The sequence below is a fragment of the Palaemon carinicauda genome, chromosome 7 (assembly GCF_036898095.1).
Source record: "Palaemon carinicauda isolate YSFRI2023 chromosome 7, ASM3689809v2, whole genome shotgun sequence".
NCBI lineage: Eukaryota > Metazoa > Arthropoda > Malacostraca > Decapoda > Palaemonidae > Palaemon > Palaemon carinicauda.
The window spans coordinates 88543145-88561958 of NC_090731.1; the positions used below are offsets into that span (position 1 = coordinate 88543145).

An 18814-nucleotide genomic window follows, 5' to 3' on the forward strand; every position below is an offset into this window, starting at 1 on the left:
AGCCGATAGATTAGTGCCACCTGTTGCCGCATTGCCTTACCAAAGAGGGCAAATGTTCTGATAAATTAAGGCCCTTCTGATCCATAAGGTAATACCAGAAAGTGTTAAGGATATCTTCATCTTCACTTGTATAAAATATGGTTATTGAAGAAGCTTATGTCGCTCATAAAATTCTTTATAAAAATTTATGTTGAATATCAATGGATATTCTACGGAAGATCTTTTACTTATGCATTCCAATGTAAGTATACGCTTTATGGAAGTAATATTTGAGGTGATCGTAATGCTCATTTTAAGAGAAATTTATGATTCTACTAATCATTAGATGTCATGGAGGGCAAATGTTAATATTAGTAAACACCCAGCTGTCATCTTTACTTTAGAATGAAATAAATGAAACAACGAAAAAAATCTAAACCACCCTTCCCCCTCCAAAATATGGAACGAAAAAAAAAATTCTAAACCGCCCCTCCTCCACCTATTTTCATCTTTAAATATGACGTAGAGGACACAAGAAAAAAAATATTCCTTTGTTAATAAAAGGGCACCCCCCTCCCATTCTCTCGCTGCGCTTCATACTCTCTCATAAGCAGATTATAATAATAATAATAATAATAATAATAATAATAATAATAATAATAATTACAAACCACTACGTATAAATATTCATAGTTTGTGTAAAAACGATAATCGACTGGCACTGAACAATCATTTCGATTTCCAAGCCATCCTTTCCCCTGCTTCCCATTATAACAACGCAAAATGGAAGTAAATTACTCAGGCTTCTTTCCTAGGCTCAGAACTTCCTGTATCAACAAATAACAGATGGAATAACAGACCAGTGTATGTTTAGACCGAGCAGAGGATGAGTTGCTCATATAATTGTTACAAACGTTATGGAAGATACTTGAAACTGAAACGGTATGCAGGACATACATGGACCTACAAAATTATGAGAAAAGACTAGATAAAGGTACACGATGGAGGAAGGTGCGGATAAATGGTAAAGATTGGGAATGAAACGTTTTCATAATAGATCGACACACCTGTCACTACTCTGACAGTGAGTTTGAGACAATGGTGTGTTAGGTCTCCGTGCCTCTTCGACGTCATCGGAGAAAGCGTTACACGAGAAGTCGTAGACAGAAAAGGATATTTGATGGATGTGCGAAGTTGTGGGATAAGAAAACATGTCGTGAGTGGTGTCATGAAAAGCTGATGTCTCTTGATGATACAGTACTGATTGGTTTAGTCAATAGATTATGAGAAAATTAGTAAAAGTGTCTGCAGAGGAGAATTGGGAGAAAATTTGGCAGAAGTAAGGTTATGTGCATAAATTGAGATCACGTGCATGGAGCATTGAATTTGATATGGAAGGAGGATCAAAAGAAGCGCTTGATATCTATAAGCTGCATGTTAGTTTATACTAACATTACGTCACAAATTACTTTTCAAAAAGGCTGGTAAAGCATTATAGGAATTGTGAATCTGATTATGAACCAAACATCTGATAAGATATTTGTGTATCTGGGAGAGAATATGGCAACGAGAGTTGGGATGAAAGGAAGAATTGTCGAGCTCAATCTTGTTAATGGAATCCAAATTGAAGTAAATAACAGTTTAACCTTTTCAGATGAACGTTTTACACAGGCTAAATGTAGAATAAACATTGATAGGTGAAAAAAGTGGAAAATCTAAAGATACAAAAGGTGGAGATGATGAAATGAAAGATCACAGTATTCTGAGATAGCTTGATTTTATGGAAAGTATGGAGGACAGTATGTTGAAGAAACTTAACAATTTAAATATAGTGAGAGATAGAGAGGAGAGAGCCTAAAAAACTGGACACATTTTGTGTTGTCTTAACACTCATGAAGTACGGCAGTGGGCACAAGAGGTGAATGTGTAACCTATTCTGCACGAGATGTGCATTCACATTACAGCATTTAATAATAAAAAAATAACACACATTATACATACTTACACATACACACAGATATATATATATATATGTATATGTATATATATATATATATATATATATATATATATATATATATATATATATATATATATATATATATATTTATAATGTGTGTTTGTGGTGCACGTGATCCATATATTTTGCTGATTTTGACAGAGATGTAAAGAACTATAAAACATGAAAATAATTGGCGACGCACAGAAACTGAATATATGTCATGAAGTCAAATTTACAGAGACACCGTGCTCTGGTAAATAAAAATTCTTCGTGTTCGCGTTCTGAATCTTAAAAAAGCTAGTATACTGAAACGTGGGTTGACACTAACGTAGGCTCAAGCTAGGTTATCTGAAAACAAATCTATTCATTGCAAAATAGTTGGTCGATTTGTGTTTGTGTATCTTTTCCAAGTGAAAATTAGATTCGTAAAATACCAGTGAAAATGAATGGAAAATTATTATCAATGACTTAAAGCATTCTAATATAGATCACGTTGCTATCGTGGGGTTTTACAACTGTGACGTATTGTAATACTCCAAAATTCTAGAAATGGTACAGCAGTAAAAATAAAGTCGTTAGGTCCTAAAGCAACTCCGAGCAAATCTACCATGGTCATCAAGAGATCTATAGAGCCTAAAAGAGCAATCTAAAGATAAATCCATTTGACATTAGTCTTAAGAGTCCAGGGAAGACCGAGTCACAACTGTTAGTGCAAATCGGCTTATTGAGCAATTCCTTGAAACGATTATTATTGGCTTAGGCTTTCCTTCCCCGAAGGTTTCAGCTTCTGGAGTCCACGACATCTGTAGGCCTAAATGTATTTTAATCACATATGAATAGTAGTCAATCATCCTTGAATAGTAGCCAATTAGCCTTAGTATTGACTTTAACTTTGAATTTCAGTGATGAATAGTTTTATATATATATATATATATATATATATATATATATATATATATATATATATATATATATATATATATATATATATTTATGTATGTATGTATGTATGTATGTGTGTATATATATATATATATATATATATATATATATATATATATATATATATATAACGCCAAGATTTTTGCACTGAAAATATCTCTAACTATATGCAGACGATTTAAAATTTTAGGTGTGATTTTTTATTGCAAATATTCTTTTGAGAAATATGTGATCTGTTTCTTCCTTATCAGCACATAAAAATGGCGGCATGTTAGAAAAGCCTTGCGAAATTTTTGGTGATCAATCTATCCTTAGGAAATGTTTTAATTCTTTCATTTTACTAAGTTTTCAACATAGTGCTATCTGGTTCAACAGCAGAATTTCATCTAATTTGTAGAACAAAATCTTGTGGTCTTTTACATTCCTTTATATCTAGCACCCCCCCCCCCCTGCAGTTAATTCTTTGTGCATGTAGCACAAGCGTTTTCACAATACAGATCATCTGTTGTTGTTATGCAGCCGTTTCTACTCCACTCCGGACAAAGTACTCATATATGTCCTCATTTATGTCTGGGGTTCGGCCAATTTTCATCACCGCGCTCGCCAGCTGCGGATTGTTGATGATAGGAGACTTGTCTAATCGCTACCAGCAAACCACAAGTAGGCCTACTAGTACACCTTTGCTGATCATAGCGGTATACAAACCCGTTCACTACGTCCAGAGAAGTTTTTCATTGTTTGAAAATATACAGTAATTCAACACTTACGGCACTAGGACGGTTGCAAAAAAAAAAAAAATACTTTTGGTTGTGATTTCTCGCAACACGAAAATGGCTTGACGTCAAGGGTGAAAAATCTACATTAACGGTTGTAGTAAAAGGGATTTAGATTAAAAGTTGATGATTACTCACTTATTAGAGTGATCTGATCTGAAAAGAAAGTTACGTTCTTTTTTTCATTATTAAATATTATTAACCTTTGAGGGATCTAAAAAAATATCATAACCGAACACTATCCCATTATAATTGGCGTGTACAAAACCATCTTACAATAAAATAAGATGGTTATTAAAAATTAGCTATATACTATACATAGAATACTAGGCACCCGATCACCAAAACAAGAACAATTAACAAGAAGATAAGAGGTCTTCCATGAAACAAATCATGCAACAAACAAACTTCCAGGCTATCAAAAGGAAGCAGAAATCAAGTTGAGAAAAATAACGATAAATGTGTACAATGGTCGACCACAGTACAAGCAAAAGTCAACAAAAAACGGAAGCCATAATTCACGTTCAAGATTTTCCTAGAGAGCTGAGTCCACCCACAGCCCCACACAATCATATCATATGTAACTTATTATACTAATAACTCTCAACGAAAATGGGAAACGGGCCGCAATATATAAATGACAAGTTCTTCATAGTATGAAAACCGTTAAAAGTCTGGTGCAACACGCAACGAGGCCATGAATTCGTCTTTAAGTTATAAAAACGTTCATAATAGGCAGCGTCGAACATAAAGACACGGGTAGGTTGTTTCTTGCAATGATTAGATTATAGTCATATATTCAGTGAAAGGATTACGGTGAATATTTTGGTAAATATTTTACTAATAGGCTTCTGGCCAAATCTATAAATAAAAGCCAATATTGCAGGTCACATTTTTGTAAAAGCCTAAATTTTTATTATAGTAGAAGAATGGCCTCGTCCTTTGTCGGGGCGTCAGATCGTGCTTCATCAAATGTCTTTGATCATATTTTAGGCAAACGGATAGAATATGAAGTCTTTCCTCATCAACATCAATTATCAATCAAACATACTGTTTAAATTGCAATATTTAAGTGAAAAGACCATTTTTCAGTTTTATAATCAATATCGTGAGAGAGAGAGAGAGAGAGAGAGAGAGAGAGAGAGAGAGAGAGAGAGAGAGAGAGAGAGAGAGAGAGAGAGAGAGAGAGAGAGTTTTAAATAGTAATCCCATAAACCGGCTATTACCTTGAAAAATCAACAATTACTATATTTGTTATAATGTTATGAAAATAAACATTATCATAGTTGTTATTGCATAATTAATGGTCTTATTTTATATTTACAAAAAACAATCCAATATCAGACAGGAAGCCAATAAATCCAGGCACTAAAAAATTTACTCATGATGACCTTTGAATAAAATGCAACTTTACGAATGAGGGTTACAAACAATAAAAACGGCAACAGGTATAACAATAATAAAGCGCCAACATCAATAATAAGAAAGTGCACAGTTTGATCCTATTTATGAAAGGTCACTTTAAACACTGACAAAAAATAATAGCCTTTTCATATTATTTTTCATTTTCATCTCTTTATATTCAACCTGATTCTCATCATCTACATAAACACACGAATGCGCACGCATACCTCCCCCCCCCACACACACACACATATATATATATATATATATATATATATATATATATATATATATATATATATACATATAATATATATACATACATACATATAATATATATACATACATACATATAATATATATACATATATACATATATATACATACATACATATATATATATATATATATATATATATATATATATATATATATATATATATATATATATATATATATATATATATATTGTATATAAACAAAAGCGAAACCTAACATGCAAGTTCAACCCCTTTATTGGTGTTACCTTTTTCTCCATTCTCCCACCCCCCAAAAAATTCATCCTATTCATTCCCAATTCATAAACGTTTAACCTTTTATATCATATTTCTCCAATGCACCTAATAGCAGCATTTATGAACGGTAGTGATTTTCAGCATAAAATAAAAAAAAAGGTAATATTACGCAAATTCAAAAGGTTATAATTGCGTTGAAGCTTCAACAACAATCAAAGGTGCAATTATGAATTAAATAAAGACTTCAAATAACAAAGAGGAAAACTATATGGGCCGTAAGGTATAAGGAGACAAACTATCAGGCATATTTCAATACAACGGCTTATTTATATTCAACAAAGATTTTATTAAGATGAACGGAAGAATTTTTTTTTTAATCTAAAAATATATGTATCAACAAATAGTATTAAAACATGTGTGCATTCATGCCGCTTATATTTACAGCTAAGGAGGCTTACAGTCAAACATCATCATCATCATCTGCGCTTATTGACGTAAAGGGCCTCGATTAGATTTCGCAAGTCGTCCCTATCTTGAGCTTTTAAATCAATACTTTTCCAATCAGCATATCCTACTTCACGTTTCATAGTCCACAGCCAAGTAGGCCTAAGTATTCCAACTCTTCTAGTGAATTGCAGCGCCCAGTTAAACATTGGGTGACCCAATCTCTCTTGGGGAGTGCGAAGAGCATGCCCAACCCATCTCCATCTACTCCTTACCATGATCCCATCCACATATGGCATTCTTATAGTTTCTTTTCTAATCATGTCCTGCCATTTGACTCCCAATATTTTTCTGAGGGCTTTCTCTCAGATCTGCAAAATCTGTTGGATATAGTTTCATTGTTATACCACGACTCATGTCCATACAGTAACACCGATCTTACTAAACTGATATATAGCCTGATTTTTATATGTAACTTCAGGCGATTTGATTTACAAATTTTACTTAACCTACCCAGTGTCTATTTGTTTTTTCAATCTTTTATTAAACAAATTCTAAAGATCATATATTAGAGATCATAGTTCCAAAATATCTAAAAGATTCCACCTCAATCCTTTCTCCTCCCAATATTTCATCCTCCATTGCATATTCTGCTCTCATCATCTCTGTCTTTATTCTATTTATCTTGAGCCTAACCTCTTGTAGTAATTCCTACATTCTGGTAAGCAGGTTTTGCAAATCCTGTGGTGTTCTGTTAATAAGGACAACGTCATCAGCATACTCTAGATCAGCTAATTTCCTGTAATCAATACAGTCCAATCCTTCTCCCCCCCCCCCTCCCCAACAAGTAACTTCAAGTAATTGAAAATAAAAACATGATTTGAATACATATTCATATACTGGAGAGAGAGAGAGAGAGAGAGAGAGAGAGAGAGAGAGAGAGAGAGAGAGAGAGAGAGAGAGAGAGAGAGAGAGAATTTTACTTTCTTTATGTAATAAGCTAGTTAGCATACAAAATACACAAAAGTCTGAAAAATGAGTCCCAAGTATACTTTCAGTTCACCACAAGAAGCAAAATAAGCAAAGTAACAAATAGTTTTATCTTGTAGAATACTTATCTCCACATGAAATGCTGTGGTTGTCTTATCAGCCATAAGGGGTCATGCACAATAGAAGAGTCTGAAGAGATTCCATTTCAGGTTACAAAAAACCGAAGGATATCATCACTGACAACACATTTACGAGCAATGCCTCTGTAAGTGTTGTCATGGTAAAAGTAAGCAGGTGAGTTTTCAAGGCTTTAGAGCATTTCTAGTGATACTTAAGAACATCCCTGACCTTCGCCAACTTCCACTCGGTAACTATATATAAATAAGTCGATGGTTGAAACTTATAGATTCTTCAAAGCCAGGAATTCCCTCTACTTGAAGGACGAAGAAATTGGTGATGTGTCCAACAAGAGGACGAAAATCAAGCTCACCTTTGCAGATGAAGGAATAGGTCATCTCCTGGTATCTTGCCTTACCAAGCTGACATGAATGATCCATCAACCATCTTGTAGAGTTTCAACTTTATGCAACAGTCAGGGTTAACTTCAGGATACACTGATTTGAATTTTCAAGTTTTCACTCGAGGCTTGCAGAAACAGCAACATGCCTCATGTCCTGCCTCCAGGGGTAAGAATCCAAATGTGAATTTGGTCGCAATGATGATTCTTTCAATCTCATTTGAAGAATTCTGTATGGAATTTCTAAACAAGTACCAAAAGTACTTAGTATCTTCGGTCCTGAAGTATGCCTGCAAGTATGAAGTTATAATCACATCCAAATCCCCACTACAACATTTGAGCAAATCGGATATACTGCGTTTGCCTCCAGCCATATCCACAGCTGAGAGAGAAGCCAGAACAGTATTAGAAAGATGTGCTGCAACTGTGGGTATAAACATGCACCCAAGTCACGCCTTGCATACCACTCGGCCTGCCCATATTGTAATAAAGGACAATTCCCCAAGTGTTGCCATAAAAAGAAACTTGTAAATGCTGATGACCGACATGGTGTGAACAGCTGAGATCTATCAAAAGCTGGAAATCAAAAGGAGCAGCAGTAGCAGGAGAAGATACTGTACCCTACAAACTTACTAAACATTCAACTGGTGTAGCAACCTTGCTTAAGGAACCAAACTTGGATTTTCAACACCTGTACCAAATACAAAATCTCAACACTCAAGGAACCTAATGCAACGTTTGCTGAAGCAAAAGAGTTCTCAAAACTTTAGAAGCCAAAACAGGTTACTGAAGTATATCTATCCCTGAAAATTCACATCTAATAACTAACTTTCACACGTATTCAGATGGCACTACTGGCACCATCCATTTACTGTGTGGTTTCAAGGTGAGCAAATACATATTCGAGGCTCAAATTGATACTACCCTGGAAGACTTGCCTGAAGTAGCCAGTATCACAGATAACAAATTTAATGTGTTTTCAGTGCTGGCCTTGAGCTAACCTTATCCATCTCATGAAACGTGCAGCTGAAAGTGGTCTCCTGCTGAACACGAACAAATACAACTTCTTTGGTAACCAATACATTACAGAAGGCATCCTCCCAGACCCCAACACGTTCCATGATCTGAAAAATATGCCAAAGCAAACATCAAAGGATGATAACTTACTTGAGCCAACATACATCAAACTAATCAAGTGTAGCTAAGGCGCTACATGACCTATTGAAGAAAGATATATAGTTCTTTGGAAAAAGTGGACGTGATCACAGTTTCACGACCCTAAAACCGCTGGTCACCAATTCCAAATTCCCACCCTCATCCAGAAGGACGTGTTATTATCGTTGCCATCAAAAACCTTAACCAAGATGCAATACACCTACAGTAACATTGAATAAGAAGCCCTCAGACTCGTACATGGGATACACATGTTTCACACAGGATTTGATGATTGTTATTACCACTATCCCAGACAACAAACACCTGGTTAGTCACTGTCTAGCAAAGACTGCTTACCAATCCTTACACCCAGGTTACAGCATGTGTTCTTCGATGCACAAAAATAAAACTTCATGCTATTGTAACAACCTGGCAGACAGGTAGTCCTACCTGATCCACTTGCCTACTGAACTCAAGAGAACAAATGTGAAATTAAGCTAAATGTGATCACTGATGACATCACATCCAATGGCATCGCCTGCCGACCTAATAAGCACCTGAACTTCAACTCAGGCTGGCTGGCTGTACCCTGTGAGGAAACCAAACAAGAACCCACTATCCGTTCACTTATACAAATCATTATCAAGGGATGGCTAAAGTATATCAAGCAGTGCCGTACTGGCATTAAACCGTCCTTTAGTCACCGAGATTGCCTTGCCATTGGGGATGGCCTAATCTTCAAGGGCCGACAAATCCTAGTCTCAGAGTATAACCTTCCATTAAACCTCGAGAAACTCCTCACATACAACGAAGAACTACCCATGACAGTGTATTCTGGCTAGGAACCAATTTACATAACCAAGCCATGGTGAATAGCTGTGAGCATTGCCCAAAATACCAAGTCCAGCAGCAAGATGAACCTACCCTTTACTACCATGTGCCACCAGTCCCTTGCAACAAATTTGAATCTGATATGTTCCAAGTCAATAACAAGCAGTACCTACTGATTTCTGACAATTTCACCAAATTCTCGATAGTTACTGAGCAAAAATGTGATACCTCTGCTGAAGTGACCAATCACTTCAAATCATTCTGTAGTATGCTAAGCTGACCAGAAACCTTTGTATCTGATAATCGTCAACACATATGTGCTCATTTCAAACTGTTTATTTTTCAATGGGACGCTAAAAACATCACTTCAAGACCGATGTAAAACGGTTTTGCTGTCGAAACTGTAGGATCTGTAAAACACACTAGTGTTAACAAGTGTTTTGAATCCAAATCTAGACTTTGACATCATGTTACTGCACCTCTGGCCGACAGTCATTGATTAAAACTCTATCTTATATTCAATCCATGATAATGTTTTGTTATATTACCTTCAAGAATTCTGATATAGTGTAAATTTCAAGTCAATTATTTTTTTTGGTTACAGAACACAGTCAAATTAGAAAAAAATACATTTACCTCTCTCTTCATTTATGCGAGAGTTTAAAGTTGAATCAACACAGAACTCCAAAACCAAACTCTCAACAAATACACTCTGACCATGTATGAGATGGAACTCCCTCTATCAATATTCACTTGCTGTAATTGTTGAAAGTTTTCGAGGAAGTAATGAAAATTACATGGTAGAGCATGCCAAGTATTCCAGTATTGATAGTGAGGTCAAAAGAGAAGCCAATAATAACTGGAGAGAATATTTAGATGGTAAAACAAATGAAGCTGATTATGCTACGAATTCAGGAACTGGCTATGGTGTAAGAATTGCTTATTGAATTATTAATGAAATCTCGACTGAGGCAAAGAAGGAGACACATATACCCATCAAAAATAGAGATGGTGGCGGCATCCAAAAAAAAAAAAAAAAAAAAAAAAAACCCACACCCTTGAACCACTAACAAACAATATTCTTGACAATACAAACTTTCCCCTAACGTTATCAGCAGCTGGACTCTTGGACAAAAGGGAAATGAAAACAAAACATAACCTTACTATATTCCTTAAACCTAAATAATCACTTAATCCTAAAACCATAAAAACCAAACAAAAGAAATCAATACAGACAACAATATTCAAATAAGCCCCCCGCCCCCTCCCCCCCCAAAAAAAAAATACCAAAACTTAAAATTAACCAATAACACAACCAAAATAAGCACATATGGGTTTACATAATGTACTGTATGTATATACTGTATATGGGCACGAACACCGTCGTACACACGATGCCCAACTGTCTTAAAAGGCACTGCCACAGCTCCGTGGCAACACTACACTAAAGAAACACTTCAATCCCACCGAACACACAATCAGTCTCCTCTTCTTAAAATTCCTTTAGGGTAGTCAGTACATTTCTGGGCCAAGTCATCATCATCAAAAATATTTACTTTACAGGCAGGGTCATTAATATTCTAAAATTCTCCATTGGCTGTTCATTCAAAAAACCCTTGTAAGTTCCGGGTCGTCATCAACAAACTATTTATGTTCTAGGCTGGCAAACCACAGTCCAGGCCAAATTAACAATTCCAAAGGAGGAATTACGGCCATTAAAATAAAAAAAAAATCTCTTCCCAGCTGGTCGAAATAATATATGATAATCCCAGCACTCAAAGCACACAGAACCGCCTCTGGCTGCAGTCAAATAAAGAAAAAAAAGTATTCGTTCAAGAAATTCACCACTGCCCTAACCTATCTATAAAAAAGTAAACAAACAATCTCAATTATACCATCCGTCATTCCCACTTTTTACCATCTTTATATTAACTACCTCTCTCTCAAAAGGATTTGAAAAAAAAAAAAAAATCAATCCTCACAATTCCTCCCCTCTTACTTTGCCAAAACCTTCACACAACACTTACCTGATTTTTTTCATTACCCAATCGCAGTCAGGAATAGGCCCTTTGCTTCGAGTAACTGGGCCTTCATATACTCTCTCATTCATTTCTTCCATATCGCTATCATTCATTATCCTATTACGATTCCCATATATGCTCCTATCTTCTAATATATCATGCACTATCCATTTACCTCACTATCATCTGGCCCTAAAATCTCACTTATTTCCGCCTTCAATTCATCCATTTTATCAAAAAAAATTTTTTACTTTAACAAAAGAATCATTCATACTACTTTTCATTCTCCTATCTCTCAGCCTCGCGATCGTAATATTTTCTTCTACATCATCTAACGAAAAACCACACACACTATCATTCATACTCAGCCACGTTTCATCTGTATTAACACATTTATCTTCCATACTCACATGTACATTTACACACTTGTAATGCCCATTCTGATTCCCACTAATACCTACAAATTTTCCCTGTACTTCATCCTCACTAAAAAATTTCAAAAGCTTCTTTTTTCCTATATTCAACTAACACTAAATGCTTATTTTTTAGCCCTAACTTCTCATGCATAATAGGTTCATACTTACTCATTTCCAACCAATTATTCATCCCATTCTCACGAACATTGATCATATTCCCTCCAAAGTCTAAAGAAATGTAGATCTTGATTCCCTCCACACAAAGACACACACACACACGCGAGATTTCGCCCAGCTGAACTCTCTTACTATCTAGTTTCCCGAACATCCTGGCTGACCTAATCCCTTCTCCCTACTAACCCCGCCTATATGACCATCTACAGCACATCCAGTACACCTAGCACGCTGTTCCTTGCACATTATCGCATAATGACCATCATTACCACAATTACCGCAAATCACATTAGTACGATTACTCCTACATCCACTCGCTATATGCCCAGTCATACCACACAGATAACAATTAACCACTTTCTCTTTCTTACATTCACTAATACGATACCCTGTCTCACCACACCCGAAACACGATCCTAATGCCCATCTACAGTCGTTCTTTATCGAGTCCTACCTTCAGTCAATTTCCGGGCCAAGTCATCGTCATCATCATTATCATAATCAGCATCATCAAAATGAATATCTACTTTACGGCCAGTGTCATTAATGTTCTAGAATTCTCTATTGGCTGTCCATTAAAAAATCCTTGCTCGTTCCGGGTCGTTACCAATAAACTATTTATGCACTTGGCTGACAAATCACAGCCCAAGCCAAATCAATAACTCCAAAGGAGAAATTATGACTGTTAAAAAAAAAAAGGAAAAAAAATATCACTTCCCAGCTGGTCGAAATAATAAATGATAATCCCAGTACTCAAAAGCACGCAGAACTGCCTCTGGCTGCAGTCAGATACAGAAAAAAACCTTCGCTTAAGACATTCACCACTGCCCTAACCTATCTATAAAAAAGTAAACAAACAATCTCAATTATACCAACAGTCTTTCCCAATTCAAACAATCTTTATATTATCTCTCTCTCTCTCTCTCTCTCTCTCTCTCTCTCTCTCTCTCTCTCTCTCTCAAATGGATTTGTCAAACAACAAAATAAAAAATAAAAAATTAAACAAAAATCAATCTTCCCCAAGATGGCTCTGTTATAACAACAGAAGATGAAGAAAGACAACGTTGGATGGAACACTTTAGTGAGGTTATCAATAGGAGATAAGAAGGGAATAATTTGATTGATATACCTGAAGCTGTTGAAGACCTTGATGTGCCCATGAATGAATTCAGTGTGTTTGAGGTCGAAGCTATCCTAAATAAACTAAAGAGATGGAAAGCCCCTGGATACGATGGAATAACTGTCGAGATGATACTGGCCGAAAATGAAGTGACTCCCAGACTACTTACAAGATTATTTTGTAGTATGTGACATGAAGAGGCAAAACCTGATGAATGGCAGTTAGGAGTGTTGGTGAAAATAAAAAAAGGAGACCTGACTGAGTGCAATAATTAGAGGCATAACACTTACGTCAGTTGTTATGAAAATATATAGTATGTTTATTTCAAGGAGACTAGAGAGTAAGATTGATGAAAAGCTGAGAGATGAACAAGCAGGATTTAGATAAGGAGGAAGTTGAATTGAACATATTTTCATTTTGAGACATGTTGTACAGCAATGCGTAGAATTTAGAAATCCCTAGTTGATGGCATTTGCGGACTATGAAAAGGCATTTGATAGTGTGCACCAACAAATTTTGTGGAGAGTCTTGTGTTACTATGGAATTCCTCTTAAATATGTAAATTTGATTAAGTCTGTTCATGAGCATAGCAAGAGCAAAGTTAATGTTAATGGAGTGTTATCAAATGAATTTCCAGTGAAAAGCAAAGTACTCCAAGGAAATGTGTTCCCACCTATGTTGTTTATCCTCCTCATGGATTTTGTAATGTGTAGAACTGTCAGAGATGGTGGAAAAGGATTGAACTGGATTGGTGATAGGAATTTAACAGACCTATAGTATGCTTATAATGCTGTCCTTGTCAGCAGGACGCCACAGGATTTGCAACACTTGCTTACCAGAATACATGAAATATTACATGAGGTTCTTAAGATCAATAGAAGAAAGACAAAGAGAACGGAGTATGCAATGGAAGATGAAATATCATTGGAAGGAGGAAAGATTAATGAGGTAGAATCATTTAAGTATTTAGGAATTATTATCTCCAATTCAGGGTCTTTAGAATTAGAGTTTAGTGAAAGTTTGAAAAAAGCAAATCAGACTATGGCTAGGTTAAATAAAATTTGGAAATTAAATCACCTGAAATTACATATAAAAATCAGACTACACATCAGTTTAGTGAGATCGGTGTTATTCTATGGACATGAGTCATGGTATGACAATGAAACAATCTCCAAGATTTGGAAATAAAGCCCTCAGAAGTATATTGGGAGTTGAATGGCAGGACAAAATTAGAAATGAAACTATAAGAGATTACTCGAGAGCCATATGTGAATTATATAATGATGAGGGGTAGATGGAGATGGTTTGGGCATGCTCTTCGCACTCCCAAAGAGATTAGTTCACCAAGCGTTCAGCTGAGCTCCACAAGGCACTAGAAGAGTTGGAAGACACAGACCTACATAGCTGAGGACTATGAAGCGTGAAGTAGGAGATGATGAATGGAGAAGTATTGAACTAGAAGCTCAAGATAGAGACGACTGGCGAAATCTAACGGACGCCCTTTGCGTCAATAGGCGTGAGAGGAGATGATGATTTAATTATGCTGGAACATAAAAAAAAAAAAAACAAAGAGCATAAAAAAGCCATTTATCATATTATGATACACTGGGATGAGTGCTTTTATTTACTTTCGGTGACACATGCATAATGGGTGAGTGCTCAAGGATAGGGACAAGTCATTACGGTAATCACAGTGTCCTAAAGACACACGATATGCTTCTATGGTTAGCGTCCGAGTCCGGCTTTAACCCATGCTAGGACTAGGGAGGGTCAGACAACGACTTCTTATGACATTTCATTTCTAGCTCACAAGGGTGGCGAGATTGCAGACACTATTGAAAATTATCGGGCTTAGACACGACATGTAGAGTAGGGCTTAATCTGACGACCCAAAGATTACGAATCAGAGCCAGACCAACAAGGCTATCGCAAACTTAATGCTAGGTTGTTTAACTTACAACTTTAAAGAAGCATGACGATATCAAATAAAGCTTGTCTTATCGATGCATATATATATATATATATGTGTGTGTGTGTGTGTGTGTGTGTGTGTGTATCATTAACGTATGATGTTTTAGTTGAAGCTTGTGAAATCGATCATGTAATTCTGATGAGACTTGTGGCAAATCATTCATGCATTTCCTAATTAATCTTAAATATTTCCCATTTCAAAGAATCTTAAAGATTTCATATACCAATACTTTTTTTTGCATTAAATTTTCACCGCCAAAGTATATATATATATATATATATATATATATATATATATATATATATATATATATATATATATATATATATGTGTGTGTGTGTATATATATATATATATATATATATATATATATATATATATATATATATATATATATATATATATATACACACACACACATATATATATATATATTGAAGCCTAATTTCCACATTAAACCAATGTAGTCGTGACGAAGAAACACTTAAAATATTTCGACACCAAATATTAAATGGAGCTAGTATGGCTAATGCCTATTTACAGATGGGAGGACTTACGAGTTTGCGCTGAGATAGAGTGCAGTCCTAGAGAATTGATCTTTCGTTTCAACTTTATTTATGCATAGATAGCTTTCAAGAAAACCCGAGGATTTCCAAGAATTATTATCTCGCTGAGACAATATATTACCTAAAACAAATATGTTGCAAAAATTATTCCATACAGGATATATTAATGAAAATGTAAAAGTGCATCGTTAAAAATATAAACAGAAATGGTCGCCTATATCTAAGGAACACACCAATGTTAAAAATGCTGAGGAAAATGTTTAATTTGAAAGAAAAATAAAATGACACCGATATTATCCATAACGAATCGGTTCTATCAAACACAACAATCACCTCTTTCTTATAAACAAACAAAATTCATTCATTACTCCAAAGACAAAATACAGTGCACAAAATCACGCTTGATTCTCTGGTTCTGTCAAGTGATTTATTCTTGTTTTATTATGACGATATATGCGTGGGAAAGGAAAAATATTATGTCAAAATAAACTATAGTAGGGAATAGTGTACAAAATAAGAAATTCAAGAAGCAAAAAATAGTATCTTTTTAGAAAAATAATTACCTTAGTACGAAGTGAAGGCTCATCTGCTTCCAATGATGCGAAGTCTTCTTTCTTCTGTGTTTTACTACCATTTCTTCTCAGTTTCTTTTCCATTCTTCCCTGGGGTTTCTAACATTTCATCTTAGTTTTCTTCTTAATTCTTCCTTAATCTATTTCTAACCTTTATACCCATGGCAACAATTTCATACACATTAATAGTCTATCCAAAAGAAAATTACATGACTTTTATACAGCTAGGCAAATCAAAACATCATTCCAGGAAATATATGTTACTAAAGCCTGCCCGCACCGAGTTAGTGACAATATCAACCTTGCATGAACTATTTATCTACCTATCTATTTATTACAGTAATAAAAAATCATACGATAAGAGCTTTACCAAGATTAGTCTAAAACACCTCGTGCCTAAAATTCAACGTGATAAACAACTAAGAATTATTCCCTTCTTTTAACATCCTACTTGACCCGACTTTAAAGATCCTTGTCACTTGGCCATGCAACAATGAAGTTTCAAAAGCCTCTAGTCAAATTAGCATGCGAAATTGAGCTTTAAACATAAGCACAAATGAGCTTTAAAAAGTCTCATAGCCAAACACAAATGGGACTAAAGAGTTTTCAAAAGCTACACTGATTCATGTTCATGTGACAATGATCCTTCAATAGTCTCATAATCCCATAAACATGGGACACAGAGACCTGGCGAGGCGTAGGAGAGGCGTTAGGTTCCCTAACAATACCTGAGGGAGCAATCGCGTGGTGGCTCCCCGCGGCGCACCTGTTCACACCCCCGGCATCAGTTTCAAAATGGTCCTGCAACGAAAAAGAAAGACTCCATTAACAACGAATAAGTATGTATACTGATATAACAAAAACAGTGCAATAATACACACACACACACACACACACACACACACATATATATATATATATATATATATATATATATATGTGTGTGTGTGTGTGTGTGTGTGTATGGCGGGGGGAATTTGCGAGGGATTACATTGTCCTCATTAGGTATGAAAGTTTTTTTCCTAGGTAATATTGAATAGACTAGAACCTGTAATGAACAAATTACTTCGAAAAAAGCAAGAACAAGCAATTTTAAGAAAGGATAGAGGATGTGTCGACCAAATTGTTATTCTACGAAATATAGCTCAACCGTGTAACGAACTAAAATCCCCTCTTGTATTATGCTGTGTGGAATTTAAGAAAGCATTTTATAGTATTTAACGTTGTATGTAAAAAAAAAAAAAAAAAAAAAAAAACATAACATAACATAAAAGATTGTAAACATCATAATGGATATGCATAGTGAATCTTGTTGCAAGGTAAAGGGTGATAATAGTCTTAAAGATGCATTTCAAGCCAAGACTGAAGTACTACATCCACTGTTTATTATGATGATTGATTTTTTTATGAACAAGGTAATGCAAGCAATAAATAATGACATTCAATGGAAAGGGGACCAGAGATTACAGTATGTGATCTTGAATACACAGATGTTATAATTCTAATTGCCCCTAAAATCGCGATAATGCGGGAAATGATTGATAGGTTAGTACTGTCGGGGAGAAATGTTGGATTGGTGATCAACCAGAAAAAGACTGAGGTCATGCAAATTCAGAGAGGAGATCAGACTAACTGCCTTATCTGAGGAGTATTATAACCCAACTCAAACTTTCAAATATTTAGGAATCTCATTATCAACAATGGATCACTAGTTACAGAATTCAAGGAGACAATAGGCTGGGCATAACAAGCAATGGGCATGTTAAAACCAGTTTGGAGGTCAAATCGAATATCATTTCACAGCAAAACAAAATGTATTTTTTTTTTTCTTGTAAGATCGATATTAACTTAGTAGTACAGCACTGTAACAACTGATGTAAAATATCTTGCTTTTGAGAATAAAGCATTTTGGAAATCAAATACAGCAGTATATAACAAATGCAGCCTTCGTGAGGTGGCAGAGGTGCCCAATGTGAACAAGACAGTTCGTTGTGGAGATGGATGGGGCATATTTCAAGGAGGGAACATGAAAAAAGTCAAAGATGTACCTGAATGGAAGCCGCTGGGCAGGAGATAACGTGGGACACAAAGAGAAACTTGACTGATGACAATGCCATGGAGGTTGGATCTGAGAATTGCCTTGAGCTCAGAGAGATGGCAAAGTACATGTGGCGTGAATTCATAGAGGCCCTATGCATACTGTGGGTGCCAAAGGACTAAGTACGTACTATATACTTTATATATATATATATATATATATATATATATATATATATATATATATATATATATATATATATATATATATATATATATATATATATATATATATAATCATCAGCCATTGCTGGTCCTCTGCAGGACAAAGGTCTCAAATATGTTCTTTTATTCCAGTCTGTTTATGGTCTTTCTATGCCAGTT

At 35.3% G+C, this 18814-nt stretch overlaps 1 long non-coding RNA gene across 2 annotated transcripts in view; it reads right to left on the minus strand.

Moving 5' to 3' along the window:
- The window catches only part of LOC137643603 (uncharacterized), a 343211-nt gene that overhangs the window by 235908 nt on the left and 88489 nt on the right, over window positions 1-18814 (minus strand). For both annotated transcript variants that reach the window (XR_011045021.1, XR_011045022.1), the window contains exons 2-3: window positions 17122-17194; window positions 16385-16544 (exon numbers count right to left, since the gene is read on the minus strand). This is a non-coding gene — a long non-coding RNA (uncharacterized lncRNA). The remainder of the gene's footprint in view (window positions 1-16384; window positions 16545-17121; window positions 17195-18814) is intronic.